This window comes from Chiroxiphia lanceolata, chromosome 1, assembly GCF_009829145.1.
Source record: "Chiroxiphia lanceolata isolate bChiLan1 chromosome 1, bChiLan1.pri, whole genome shotgun sequence".
NCBI lineage: Eukaryota > Metazoa > Chordata > Aves > Passeriformes > Pipridae > Chiroxiphia > Chiroxiphia lanceolata.
The window spans coordinates 41,983,030-41,997,457 of NC_045637.1; the positions used below are offsets into that span (position 1 = coordinate 41,983,030).

Sequence of the window (14,428 nt, forward strand, 5' to 3'; positions counted from 1 at the left end):
CACTAACGTGCTTGTATATCCACAACCACAGTAACACTCTATAGATTAATTTGTATTTATTTTTCAATAGGCTAGATTTCTTCAAGGCTTAATATTTACTTTTTTCTAAACTGTCATTACATCTAACTTCTTACCATTCTGGGTATATTTTTCTACTTCAGCAGGACTACTAACTAACTGCAAACATCATTTGATGTAAACCTGAAATGTTCTGGAGAGAATAACCAGTTCAAATGTTAAAACAGGCGATCTCAAGTCTTTCGCCTGATTTGAGATTAATGTTTTCCCTCTTAGCTGTACTTTCAAATGCTACTGTCTTTGGACGATTACTGCAGCCATCTGAACAATTCAGTGCAACATTCATCTTAAGTACCTTACAGGCAAAAAAGCAATACACAGAAAATGTAATAGTGTTTTGTCTATCAAGTCCAAGGATAGGCTTCAGACTGCAGACTGAGAAGGAGTCAGCTTGGAGATTGTCAGCTGGCTGGCTTATCTTGTCTGTTTTTGGTAGAAGGCTGACTTGCTGTCAAATTCTGTAGAATCATTATATGAAATCAAAATGAGAAATTTATTCTCTTAAGTAATATGTTCAGCTATATACTTTTATGACTGTTTTTATACTGACAAATTAAGGATCTTCTTGTGGTGGAAATGTAATATTAAGTGTTTTTAAACATCATACTTTCATTTAACTAAGTCACTACAGAACTGGAGATTTTCATTGCAGAAGTAATCAGAGGCACTCTCTGATGAAAAGCAAGTAAATATCCTCATTTGTTGCATGGATGATGAGGCATATGATATTCTTAGAGGTTTTCTGGTTAGGACTACTGGAAAGATGAACCACTCAACTATAAGAAAGAAGTTTAATGAAGGCTTAATAGGAAACGAAACTCAGTGAAATGGCAAGATCTGACCAGGCAAAACAGTGTCGGGTCTGCTCTTATCACAACAGTGTATGTGTTAGTTAAGCAGAACAACTGCGTAGATTCCTTTTAGTATGGGTTATATCTGAATGGTCAAGCAACTTAGCAAGAGGAAAATTTTGTCTGGATCAGTTACTGAGAAAAGCAGTCAAGAGAAGAAGTGATTAATACATTAAAGAATTGAGTGTTAAAAATTTTAAAGATACTGAGTCTTTGAAATTATATCCTCTACAGGATTGTAGCACTTTTTACAAAATCCATTTCAGGCAGAAAAGAAAACTCAGCCTAATCCATTTCAGGCAGAAAAGAAAACTCAGCCTTTTTAATGAAAATGTAACACTGTAATTTCAAAATTATTTTTTAATTGCAGTGAGATTTTTATTTGCAACTTAAAAATAATAGAAAATTCAAATTAAATGAAAATTATATTAGATATTTTATAGATATGAATTGATTCTACTGACAGTGATCATATCTTCCTCCACTGAATATTTACCAGTATTTTTTTCTAAATTACATTTTTCTACTTGCTTGACTACAATGATATGCAAAATCAGAGAAAAATTGCTAATGAAAGGGTAGTTCCAAGTAAGCTCTATAAAGTAGTGAGTAAGCAAGAAATATATATGCAAGAGAAAATATCAGCTAGTATACTGCTGAGTGATTGTCATTTTATTAATTATAGGTTAGGAATATTATCATTATAATATGACAACTTTGAATGAAAGTTCTGTATAGATGCATTGTGCTAACCTCTAGAATGTTAAATTGTGCCTTTGAAATTACAGTAAATAAAATTAAGGGTGGCTTTTCATGCTGAAAGAAACTCCAGCAGATCTGCTCTTGCCTCTGTTCTGACTCCTGTCTGCAGACATCATAGTAAAGGTAAGAGTTCAAAGAGGAATTGGCAGGAACTCAAGACTGAATTAGTGTTAATGAAGAAGAGAAGCAGATCCACACTGTGCATTGCAGCTTTGATCCTCAGTATTGTTCTCTTACGATAAAAGTAGACCGGTATATCTAAGCTAGGTTAAAGGGCTTTAAGTTTCATATGTATATTCATTAAGTTCTGCAGCTCCATGGTCTGGACCTGGAAGAACATGTCACATCTCCTTTCTCATTTGATGAAGCTGATGGAAATCCCACAAAAATCAGAATACAATCAGAATGGTTGATGACATCTGTAGCTTTTCCCTTGTCCACCAACATAGTCACTCTGCCATAGAAGGCCAATAGATAGGTCAGGTAGGACTCTCTCTTGGTGAAACCATGCAGGTTGTCTTGAATTACCTCCTCATCCTCCATGTGCCTTAGCATAGCTTCCAGGAGGATCTGTCCTATGATCTTCCCAGGCACAGAGGTGAGGCTGGGAGGTCACATTCATCTGACTGCCATGACTTTTCAAATATCATGGGGAGTTGCTTGGCAACAACATCATCCAATTCCTTCAGGACTCTGTGATGCACCTCATTTGGTCCAATATCTTTATATATATTCAGGTTCCTCAGGTGCTCACAAACCTGATCTCTCACAGCAGGAGAGAATTTGTTCCTCCACCCGAGGGTTGTGGGAAGAGAGGTTGTCAGTGAAGAATTAGGTAAAACCATTGCAGAGTACCTCAGCCTTCTTGTCCCTTGTTACTAGTTTGCCAAACTTGTTTGTCAAGGAGGGTAGGCTTTCTTTAGTCTTCCTTTTTTTTCCTAACATACCTGTAGAAGCCTTTAGTATTCTTTGCATTCCTTGTCAAATTCAGCTCCGTTCATGCCTTGGCCTTACTGACCTCATCCCTACAAAACTGGATAGAATCCCTACAGTCTTCTCAGGATATCTGTGCCTGCCTCCACTGCCTGTGCATTTCCTTCTTGCCTTTTAGTTTTAACAGCAGGTCTCCACTCAGTCATGCTGGTCTCTTGCCTTCCTGTCCCGATTCATTACGTCTTGGGATTGCTAGTGCCCCATAGAAAACATCCTTAAAATTTTGTTCTTCTCCCTTGTCTCTAAGGGCAGTTTACCTATTAGTTTATTGACTAACTCCTTGAAGAGCTGGAAGTTTGTTTTCCCAAAATTCAGGGTCCTGACTTTACTCTTTGCCTGACCCATATCCCTCAGGTCTGTGAACTCCACCAGTGCATGATCTCTACAGACCAGTCAATTTCAAATCGTTAAAGAAAGCTGTTTGCACAGAGTATGTCTACAAGAAAAATAAAAAGGAAACATTTTAACATGATTAATACAGTCTTGTGTACAAAGGACTTAGTTTTTAACTGCTATAGTTCATTGTCTGCAAAATAAGGGGCTACTTTTTCTAGACTTGTATTAGCTAACAGAAATTTCTTCTCTAAAACAGGAGACTACAAATTAAAATGGAACTCAGACAGTTGTATATATTCTGTATTGTTGCTAAATTTTGTCTCTGATCACTCAAGATTAATACAGCAAAAATTGTGATCAATCATCTTCACCACAGTAAATCCAACTTAATATTCCTGGCTTTGGTCAGTTTGGAGTTATTAATTCTGATAGTATTTGTGTGTTTTTAGACAAATCTGTTACAAAACCATAATTTTGTAGATAGCCTAGTGAGATTTGGGTAATGATCAAGTACTTGCTTTCTTATGTATAAATGGATCATCTACTTGGCAAATGGATTACACCTTGGCAAGCTGAAGAACCTGAGATGCTTTTGCACATTGTGCCTGTAGCAAAAATAATCTACTTGTCTTTTTCATAATGGCTTACACTGTAGTCTTCATAAATAATAATAAATAAATATTGCATAGTCCTGAAGATGGAAATGCTTTCTGTAAGGCTCTTTTAACTTATTTGTTAGGCCTCTGCATCCTTATGTATGAGTGAAGCATGGTAAGAACCATGTAGATTTATAGGTGTTCTGAACAGAGAATTTGTGCCAGAAGCTACCTACTGCAGCATGTTTCTGTTTCATTACAGTCGTAAAGGATAGCTACAGACATTTTAATAACTTATGACTCAAGCTGTCTAGAAGTAACAATGACACTGTGCATGGTGATCAGCGGTTTTCTCATTGCCTCATCAATTTTTTTTCTTGACATGGTTTTAACAGGGGGTGTGCCTCCAATTTTTTAAATTAGTTTAGCCACTACTACTTTTTTCTCTTTATCTCTTCAATGTCACACATTCTATTCGATAATGTCAGCAGGTATTTTCCAAAGATTAGTCCAAGAGGGATCAAGAAACTGATGGTAAGAGCAGAAAGCTGATCATATCCTTATATGGATGGAAGATCTGGTAAAGCTTCAGAAAAGCTTAAAAGATAAAGGAACTTGAAAAGGCTGTAAGTTAAACCTTTTGCATTAAGGTGGATTAATTGTTCCTTATTTATCATTCTTCCATTGACCTGATATCCTTTTGTCTTCTTCAGATGAAAGAATAACTTGTTAAACAGCCAATGAGAGTACAAAATGCATTGTCACCTTCTGCAAGCTGAGTAGTTTCTTTACATGCGCATTTTTTCCGTATTTATCATCATAGCCAAAGTGAACGGTCATAAATCCATATTTTAATGGGAATATGGCTGTACTTGCCACATGTTGATGTGCCTCTTGACTGTTGGAGCTTAAAGGAGTTATGCCAAACCTTACTTCTTTATTGCACTACTTAAATATAAAACCAGCATTTGCACCTAGACTTGCATGTGAATCCCCCTTTTCCACAAGCTCAAAAAACAAGAAATTTTTTTGTAACAGATCAGAACAAAGTCATAAAACATGGCTTAGGAACGTGTTTGACATGCTAAGACCCATCATATGGAATGCTTTCTATCTGGATGCCTTTGCTGTCATGGTTTTGTATGTGCAATCATATTTCCAAGCCTATTCTTCAATAACTGAGCTAATGAAAATAAAGGAATTTATTATGGAAATCAGTGATAATAGTGGCAGAGATTCTGCATTAATATACAGTGATACCAAATTAGTTAGATTTGTGTCGAACTATTAGTAGATTTCAGCCATATATATGACAAACACATTTATTATGTGTAATTAAATACATTTTCTACATATTATGATTGAATTATTATTCATACACATATGTGCACTTTATACGTATATATATGCAGGCAAGCATAAGGATACAAAAGGTGCATCAAAGTAGAAAAGCCTACTGGATTTCACTGCAGATTATTTGTGATCTAATGTGCCCTCAACGTGGCTCCTAGTAACAAATTATAGTCATTATTTTCAGTCCCAGACTTAAAGGCAATGTACCTTTCTCATTGCCCTGTGTTGTAGCAAGTTTGTTATGCATCTGAAAGAAAGAAAGAAACACAGCTTTGCAAAAGTGAAATAAATGTCTTTATCTCCTCACAACCCAAAATGTATTCAATGCTCTCCCAGTATGGTGTAATATTTGCTAGCGAAAAAAAAAAGTTGAATAAAAAACTTCAAAATATAGAGATTTTAGGTGTATTGTATCACTAACCAAATTAAATTTATGATTGAGTGCATTATTTTTTTCTTTTTTCTCCTTTTTTTTTTTCCTGCTTCTTTCATTTTCTTTATACTCCTTTGAATTTGCATGGGATATATGTAATTTTCACTTACACCATCTATAATTGTTTTAAATGAAAAGAAATATGTTGTTTTTGCCAATGCAAAATTATTTTGCAGTTTTAGGCACAGCGTGATTCTTTTTAGTGCTCTTTTCTCTGTATTATTTTTTCCTTTAAAGTGTACGTTATTAGTTTATCTTAAAAACCTATGTGATAATGTGCATTTAGAGCAGAGACATAAAAGAGAGAGGATGTTGTCTGAAAATTGCCTTTGTCTGTAACCATTAGGAAGAACACATTTCCCATTGCAATTTGTATTTCAAGATTATATCTTTTGTGCTGTAAAAACTAGGGATAGAAAAAGTGTTTAGAGTCATCTAGTCCATCTCCCTGCCATTGGAATTATTCCCTATTGTAAAATCGGACTGGCTCAACTAATGCAAGTTGGCCAGAGTAATGGAAACTTCATTACTTTTCATTGAGAGACAATTCCCAAAGTTCAATAGTCCTCACTTTTGGAAAGAAGTGTTGGTTCTGAATTTTCTTTTTCACAATTTTGTCGTTTTTACTCCCTGTTGTGTTTGCCTACTTGCAGAAACTGGAACATCCTTCTTCCTTAAAATTCCTCAGTGGACATTTTCAGACTTCTCTGATGACCTCCCATAAAACTAATTACCTAAACCAAAGACCTTTGATTATTTTAGTATTCCTCATCAGTCAATCATCACAATTTACTATGTCAATGTCTTTCTTGGATACAACAATATGTTTGAGAAATTGGTCACATTTAATTATGACTCTAAGACAAAAATATTGTTTTCCTGCTATGTGAGGACAGATAAGGTGATCCAAACACACAGTGATGAATGGCCATTTCCATATTTCCATAAGCAAAAAAAAAAGTCAATCATCATTAGTATTATATAACTCAGTATCTAAAGCTCTCTTGGTAATTGGTGTTTTTTGTTTTCTTCTGCTGAAGTTTTCCTTGGATGCATTGAAGGGAATATTAAATTCCTATTTGTTCTGGTCTGCAAATTTCTGAACACATTTTATTTTCTGTTTCAAATCGTTTTTTCTCTTTGTGCTGTTTCTCTGTCTTTATTGCAACATTTCCCAGTTTATGTGACAGTTTCATTAACGTGTTTTCTATTCCCCTTTGCAGAATGTAAATGAAGATGTCAAAACTAAATTTAACATGAATACTGGAAATATACCCTCTTTCAGCTTCTCAAAACTGAGTGCATTACCGTTTATCATTAGCCCTTGTCAAGAGACCTTCAAATCACTCCTTAGTTCAGTTCCACAAACTGATTTAAGCTAATTCTGAAATACGCATGCAAAACGAGGCAATTTATGCTTGTATTATGACACTAGTGATGGTGTGAGGGCACAAAAAATTATTAATAAAATAGAACACATTTCATGTATTAATTGTGCAAGTCACCTAATGATACTGAGGATATCCCTGATCTCTTCCTCTCAGATCATAATGCTATATGGTCTTTCTTTGCAGAAATTTGTTATAGTCTGTCAAAAGTATCTTGTCACAAATAGAAGTTAAATGAATAGGTGTTCTGTGGGTCCTATTAAACTGCCTATTACATAGTTATATGTAACATCAGAGAATATAACTCAGTACTTCAGGTATTGCTCCATATTCCTTTGGGTCAGCATACAGTGACATATTCCAATGCTAATAATTATCATTGACTTTATGGAAATCGTGCAATTACATGTGGAAATAGGTCATGCAAGATAAACAAGCAAAGGTGTTGCTCTAGGCAAGTGAAGTAAAAACCACATTTTTAACTCATCTCTACATGTCATTTTGTTGTAAAAGGAATCCTACAGACAGCTCTCTAGTTGTTTAAGTGAATGTGCTGATTCTGATATTTCGTAATACTGATAGGTTGATGATCATCAATAGCAATACCAATACCAATAGCATCACTTTCATAAGCAAACAAATTAAGGTAGATATTCTTCTGTATTCGTGGCTTATATAACTATAAAGTCAATTCTAATGGTTTTTTAAAATTAAATCAATGGGCCAGAAGCAATTATATCAATACAGATGGAATAAAACCCACATATTTCATATATGCAATCTGTTTCTAAACAGCTTCTGAGATGCACAATATAGTGTGCATTAGTCAGTGCTCCTGACCTGAATCATCAAGTATAATGGAAAAGCTTTGAAGAGGTCTTTTTTAAAAAACAATATTCTTCCCCAGAAAAACAAATTTAGAGCTTAATTGATGATGCATGCCTCCTCTTCTGCTTACTTAAAAGGTTTTCTGGTCTGAAATGATAAATGTTTCTGAGTCAGCACCACTGGAAAAAGCTTGTATATGGAGACACAAGAGTAGGCTGCTTTGCAAGGGAAGACAGCTTGCCAGCAAGGCAGGCAGAGGCAGTGTCCTTTTAGGAAAGAGGGACAATCCTACAAAATCTGAACAAGAATTTCAGAGCAAGTCCAATGACAATCATTAGGATCATCCCCAGCCCACTGGGCTGCTCCTTGTTTTCTTTCACACAGCAAAACTGTCAGTGGGTCTCAGGTTCCACTTCTGGGCCACCCCAGAGCTGGCCTCTGGCAAAGGCACAGGTTCCTGAAGGAAGGGGGTTGGACCATGTTAAATTGCCTTTTTTTTTTTCCTTGTTTTCAATTTTTTAAGAAACTGCTGTGATTTGTGTATGTTGTGATGAAGAAAGAGACCTGGTATAATGTCAGTATCACATAGAGATGCTGATTACAGAGCTCATCTTCTCCCTAACATATAATTTTAATGGAAGACAATCTTGCAAGTGGTGCTTGAATGAAGTTCAGAAGAATCAAGTCTTCTGTGTATTCACTGAAGAGGGACAATATCACAGAACCTATATAAGCATAGGAGACCAATGTATCAGTCACAAAATTATTGCACTGTCTTTTGGGCTCTGAATAATCCATAGATGTGTCAATAGAACACATCATTACTCCACTAGAAGGGCACATGGAAGTTTTTATTCATGTAGTGTTTGGGAACTTTTTTAACATCTTACCAAAAACCTCTTGCTAAAGAGAGCAGGTCCCTGAGACATGTTTGATATCTTACTACCTATTTCAGAAGAGAGGGTAAGTCCCATCACTGGTGACATCTCTCCCTTCAGAAGCAAATATGTCTGGTTTTGTTATATGAATAAAATACAAATCGATTATATGTTTCTAAAAAATATGTTGAAAAACACATTTTTCATGAATTGCCCTAGAAGATATAGCTAACAAGAAGCAAGGAGCACCGTGCTTGGAAGTGGTGGCGGAAATTGTCATGGGAGGACAGGCCAGGAACAGACATGATTTGCAGCCTTATAGGTAATGTGTCACATAGTACAAGTCACCCATAAATTTTGATGTTAAAACTTTGAATATGTGACAAAGAACAAAATTGTTAGAATTTTTAAGTATTGCTACATTAAGGCAACGATGTATATGAAAGCATTGTACCTTGCTTTAATATAGGGACAAAGCCACATTCTCTGCTTCCAGTACCTGCCCATGATGCATTCAAGAAAGTTCAGACTTGGCAGAGAGGTGTCAGGAGCTCATAATGCCTGTAAAACTAAAGAAAAATTTCGTGAATTGGATAGTGCCTTGATAGAAATGACACAGAAGATGTTTGCAGATCTGTTCATGAGTGTGAGAGAGAATCAGACTGATGAACTTAGAGAAAAATATAAAAGGTGTGAAAGAAAGAAGAGTACAATGATCAAGTGTTGCATAGGTGTCAATTTACAGACAAATCTTCAAATTTCAGGGATATTTCTGCATTTTCAGCCAGTCTCACTTGTACAGAGAGGAATCATGCTTGGAATGAGCAGCAGAAGTGATCATGAGATGACTGGCCATAACAGAAGAGTTTTCTAAAGCTTTTTCTAATAATTCACAGCAATGTACTTATGCACCATTCTGAAAATTCTGTGAAGAGCTTTTAAAACCAAAGCAAATACTCAACTCTGTAGAAAGGAAAACTTAAAGTTCAGACAATAGACACTTAATTGTTCTTTAAATCTACATTGTGTGATCTTCTTTCCCAGAGACTGGGAACATCATAACCAAATGGGAATAAAACTTGAAGTGCATTACTTAATCCTTGTTATTTTCAGCAGTGGAAACACAGTATGTTTAATGAACCCAGAAAATCCTGTAATAGATGTATGCAAAAAAAAAGTATTCTTATAGTTTTATTTGTCTTCAGTGTACAAGGAAGAGTGCAAAAGTATACAAAGAGGAGTGCAAAATGGGAAATATTAAAGCATAGATAGCTTTAAAATGAAAGTAGGGGTGGGACAGTGCAACAAAAAATCTTGCAGTAAAATGTTAAAGAGCAAAAAGCACAGTGGACCAAGAGAGTAAAGATTAGAAAAAACAAAAACAGTCACAGGACTGCAGTTTCTTTAACATAAAGTCTTGACTCACTGCATATTTGTTGGTTTTGATTTGTTAAACTGTTGAATGTACACATCTATCAAAGAGGAAAATTTCTTGACTGAATTTTATTTTGTGCTATATGATCTAGGGTTGTAGAAGTGTGCATGTGTTAGAAAACTAATATTTTTTTCCATGTTGTTTTATCAGGCTTTGTGGGACTGATTTTGTTTTTTTATTCTCATTTGCAAGGCAGGGATTTATTAAAAATTAGAACAGATAACTCACTGCTATCCTTCTTTCTGAGTCTTTTAGTAAACCTTTATTGTTTACTGATATTTTGTTGCAGAAATTGTATGCATATATGTATTATAATCTCAGATGGGATCATAGGATAATTCAAGTCAGAAGAGACCTCGTCTTCTTGTTATTTTCACTAGCAATTTTTTGTAATACTGATTTAAACAGGATTAACAAAATAGTGGTTGAAGGTCTTAGACCAAGTTTATTTTGCGTAACACTCATGAACACTATCTAAAATGGTTAATTTATCACTCTGCATCAACTATTTTTGAGCTTTCAGAATAACATGATTTTTTCTGTTGCTGTTTTGCTAACTCATAGGTAGATTTTTAGAGCCGGATTTCTCCGTTTTCTTTGCTAATTACAATACAGCTCCCAAAGTGACATTCTGAAGTTACATGACTTTTCTGAATCTTGATTCATGTAGTAGGCCTGGACATCCTTTAAGGAGTATAATAAATTAATTCAATTGTAGTTAGGCTGTTACATTCATTGCAAATTGTGGAAGTCTCACTTCAACTCAGATAAAGTAGGTAAAGGTTCATTACCAATTATCATGTTCATTATTTTAATCTTTAATTATATGTCCATTAATTAAGAATTTCAGACAAATGCAATTATAGCTTAAAACATGTATCATTAATAACTGTAACACTGCATTACATTTTGCTTATTATGCAAATAATTTCAGAGGTCAGAAGTGGTTACCTATTTCAAAGTGTATAAGAAACATGCTGTTCAACTGTGCACAAAATTGGAAGTTTAGGTAACAGTTCTGAGTCTTGGTTTTTAATAATTCACTCTGACTTGTCCAGAGACACAGTAAAGAGGAATTAATTTAGTGTTTGCTAGCATGGTGACCATCATAAGACTACAGTAACTTAAAACCATGGTTACCATCAGTAATGATGTTTGATCTTCTTCAATGATAATGATGATGTTTCTTTGCACAGGTTGGCTGCCTCCTATTTTATCTCTGGCAACAAATTGGGTCTTTCTCTGATGATTAGCTGAAGATAAAGGTAATATTAACAACTAGATGTCCCTATATATCTGCGTGTGTGCAATTGTCCATCTATTTGGTGAAAGTAGTGGTCTCATTTGAAATCAGATTCTTAACAGCAGCAAGGAAGACATATTATGTATTTGTTTATAATAAATGATATTTTTACTATAATTATTCTTGCAACTAAAAATTTTAAGAGATCTATTTAGTTTAATGATTTGAGATTTTTATTTTAATATGTCAGTTTGATCACTTTACAGTTCTCCCACGCAGTCCCTCTTAGGTCCTTCTTAGAAAAAATCTCACTCTTTCTGTTATCTCAGAGGTTTTACTGAAGCCCGTCAGAACTCCGTCAGCCTCCTTTCTGGTGGTAGCTCCCTTCTTTCTAAAGTTCTTCAAACTTGTTTCATTTTGTGTTCCAGAGTTTCTAATTGGAGGAGCTAGTCTTCATCAGTGTTGGGGAGGCACACAAAGCTCCCCTCCTTCAGGAGGCCTCCAGCTGACATGGAGCACCTCAGAAGGACAAAGCAACCCAACATCTTTCTTTTGTCTTGTTCGTTCACACTCCTTTAGTACACTAGACAGCAAAGAATAAACTGGAGCAAACCCTCTGGGCTAGTTCTGGGAGAGAGACTGAAGTTCCTAAAAGGGTTATCAAGCATTGGGACAGGTTGCCCAGGGCAGTCTTTGAAAAACCTACCCTGGAGGTATTTAGAAGATGTAAGTGTGGTACTTACATCAATGATCTTAAAGGTCTTTTCCAACCTAAATGATTTTATAATTTAAACTGGAATCGAAATAATTGAAGCTGCTAGAACCCCTAGAACAGCATTCTGCTTTTATTTTAGTTAAACTTTCTGCAAATTAATTAAAAAAAATTTAAAAGTCTATAAAACCTTGAGCAGTAAGTAATACCATCATTTTTCATTTCCAAAGGATGACAAGAAATTTTTGCAACTTACCCAAACATCTCTTTCAATAAGATGGAGATGTAGTATGAAAGACAGCATAACTTTGCAGTGTTCTCTACAGTTGTATTATACTACATGAAGGAGGCGCTTCCACTTAAGATAGAGATGTGGGGAAATGTCACATGAAAGTTAACCAAGACTAAAGATGAAGGGTCACGACTTCCTGATAAACAGTTTCCAGAGAAAATTAATTGGGCATCATAATCTGTGCTTCATTTGTATTGTTTTTTCATGGGTTATGTTCCTCTGAAGCCGCTCAGTAGAAAGTTGAGTTACCTGTTCTCTTTCATCTGACTGTTTGAAACCTTAGAACAGGGAGAAAATTTAGTTTAGACTAGGATTGATTGAATATGCTTGGTGTGTAAAAGTTTTGACCAGGATGGCCATAGGTTGTGGCTCAGACACAGGAAGAAGACTGGTGTCTGGCAGGAAAGGCAGAGAATCGGGAAAGAAGACTGGGCGAGGGAGTAGGGTAGGAGTGGGGATGGGGAAACCAACAAAAAAACAAAACCAAAAAAAAAAAAAGAAAAAAAGAAAAAGAAAAAGTATGTACACACATATAGGTTGAGGCAACTGATATTCATTTACTATTACCTAAATACCCATATGAATGTTGTTGGGCTGACAACAATACTGGAGGAAGAGCAAGACCTCCTCTTCAGAGACACCATGGTCTGCAGTTGGGAATCCCCTCTTGTTTCCTTTCTGCCTCACTCTGAGGTTTCTCAGTTCCAGTAGCTGTTCAAATAGATGCAAAGCTATAAAGTCCTTTTCATTTATTTGTTTGGGTGGTCAGTCTAAGAATAAACGATGTCCAGGATCTGGTCCTGGTCCCACCAAAGATACTTGCCCCTGAAGTCAGTGGGAAGGAGACTATTTTCTCATTGCTAATGGTGCTGTGTTCCTACCATACAGTATAGGGACAGAAGCTTTTCCTTGTCATTTTTTTCTTGGGCAGGGGATTCTCCCCAGGATTCCCACTGCAGGAAGAATCTAGGCCTGCCCACAGATACTCTTTCTTTTTTTAATCCTCTTTTAAAGACTATTTCAATGCTACTCAGAATTCTAAATCAGTAAATATTTAAAAATTCATTATATGCTATAAAATGTACTATATTTTAAGAAATAAAAATAATGCAACATCTGTGTCTGTTTTCTAAGCAAGTCTATTTGGAATTATTTAGGGGAAATACACTTTAGGTCTGCAGAACAGCTAACATTAGAGTTCCCTAATGATTTCAATTGTCCCCTCAGTCCCTCACCATTCTTTTCACATTCTGCTTTGAGTGAAACAGATGTTAGATTTAGATGTTTGTGTTTCTGGATGTTTATGCAAAACTTGCACTTTCTAATAATGTTCTGGGTTTTGTAGATTTTTCTTGTTTTAATGTTCCCCCCATATTCTTCCTGTTGTTTTCCATTTAAAATAAAGGTTTTATATGAAGTTTAAATAATGGACAGATATCCAAATCTTAGAAATTAAAAAAAAAAAAGGATTCTTTTTAATTCAGTGCATTGTTGGCCATTATACTCAAATTCATAGACAAAAAAATAGCTAAATTTATAACACTAATTCTTTGTAACAGACAGACCTCCTTCATTGCATATGCTTGCACAAAAGACTGCTGGTACAGAAAAAGCAGTAGATTTGAGCTGATTGGATGGAACCCTTCCTCTCCACACTTTGCTTCTGGATATTGAGAGCAGGAGAGAGAGAAACAAAGCAATGGGAGCTGTTCTGCTGAAATCCACTGTGTGCTGAGTTTGTTCTCTTGAAGTCCAGGTGTTAAAAGAGTTAATAACCCAAGGATCAAACCACTTTGCTATATTGTGCACTTGTGTGGATACTAAAACCCACTGACAATTGCTGTGCATCAAAGAGATTTGATATGTACTATGTGTACTTTGCTACAGTGTTTGTGTTTCCAAAAACTTAAGGGATCTTGAGATATCTTCTAACTGTGCTGGAGTACAGGGAAGAGTCTGAAAAGTGAAAGCTTTTTTCTTATTGTGGTTTTTACCTGACCTAAGCATTTAAATGTGATCTGCTTTTCATCCTGCTTAGGCAAGATAAAAGTGGCCCTGACTTGCCCTAGGGATTACTTTTGTCTTTCAATTCCTTCAGTAAGTAAAAACTATGTAGTTGTGAGCATGCTGTTTCTAATATTGAGGAGAACATTACCTTGCAGTATTCTTTCTTGTCTCCATATTTGATACCTATAGTGTATGATCTGAATGTTCTGTGATATAACAAGAGAATTCTCCACTACTTGTTTA

General features: G+C 35.5%; 1 long non-coding RNA gene across 1 annotated transcript in view; it reads right to left on the reverse strand.

Annotated features, from left to right (window-relative positions):
- Window positions 1-2,593: 2,593 nt before the first annotated feature.
- Window positions 2,594-14,428, reverse strand: part of LOC116780545 — a 37,303-nt gene continuing 25,468 nt past the window's right edge. The window contains exons 4-5 of the long non-coding RNA XR_004354516.1: window positions 8,951-9,065; window positions 2,594-3,120 (exon numbers count right to left, since the gene is read on the reverse strand). This is a non-coding gene — a long non-coding RNA (uncharacterized LOC116780545). The remainder of the gene's footprint in view (window positions 3,121-8,950; window positions 9,066-14,428) is intronic.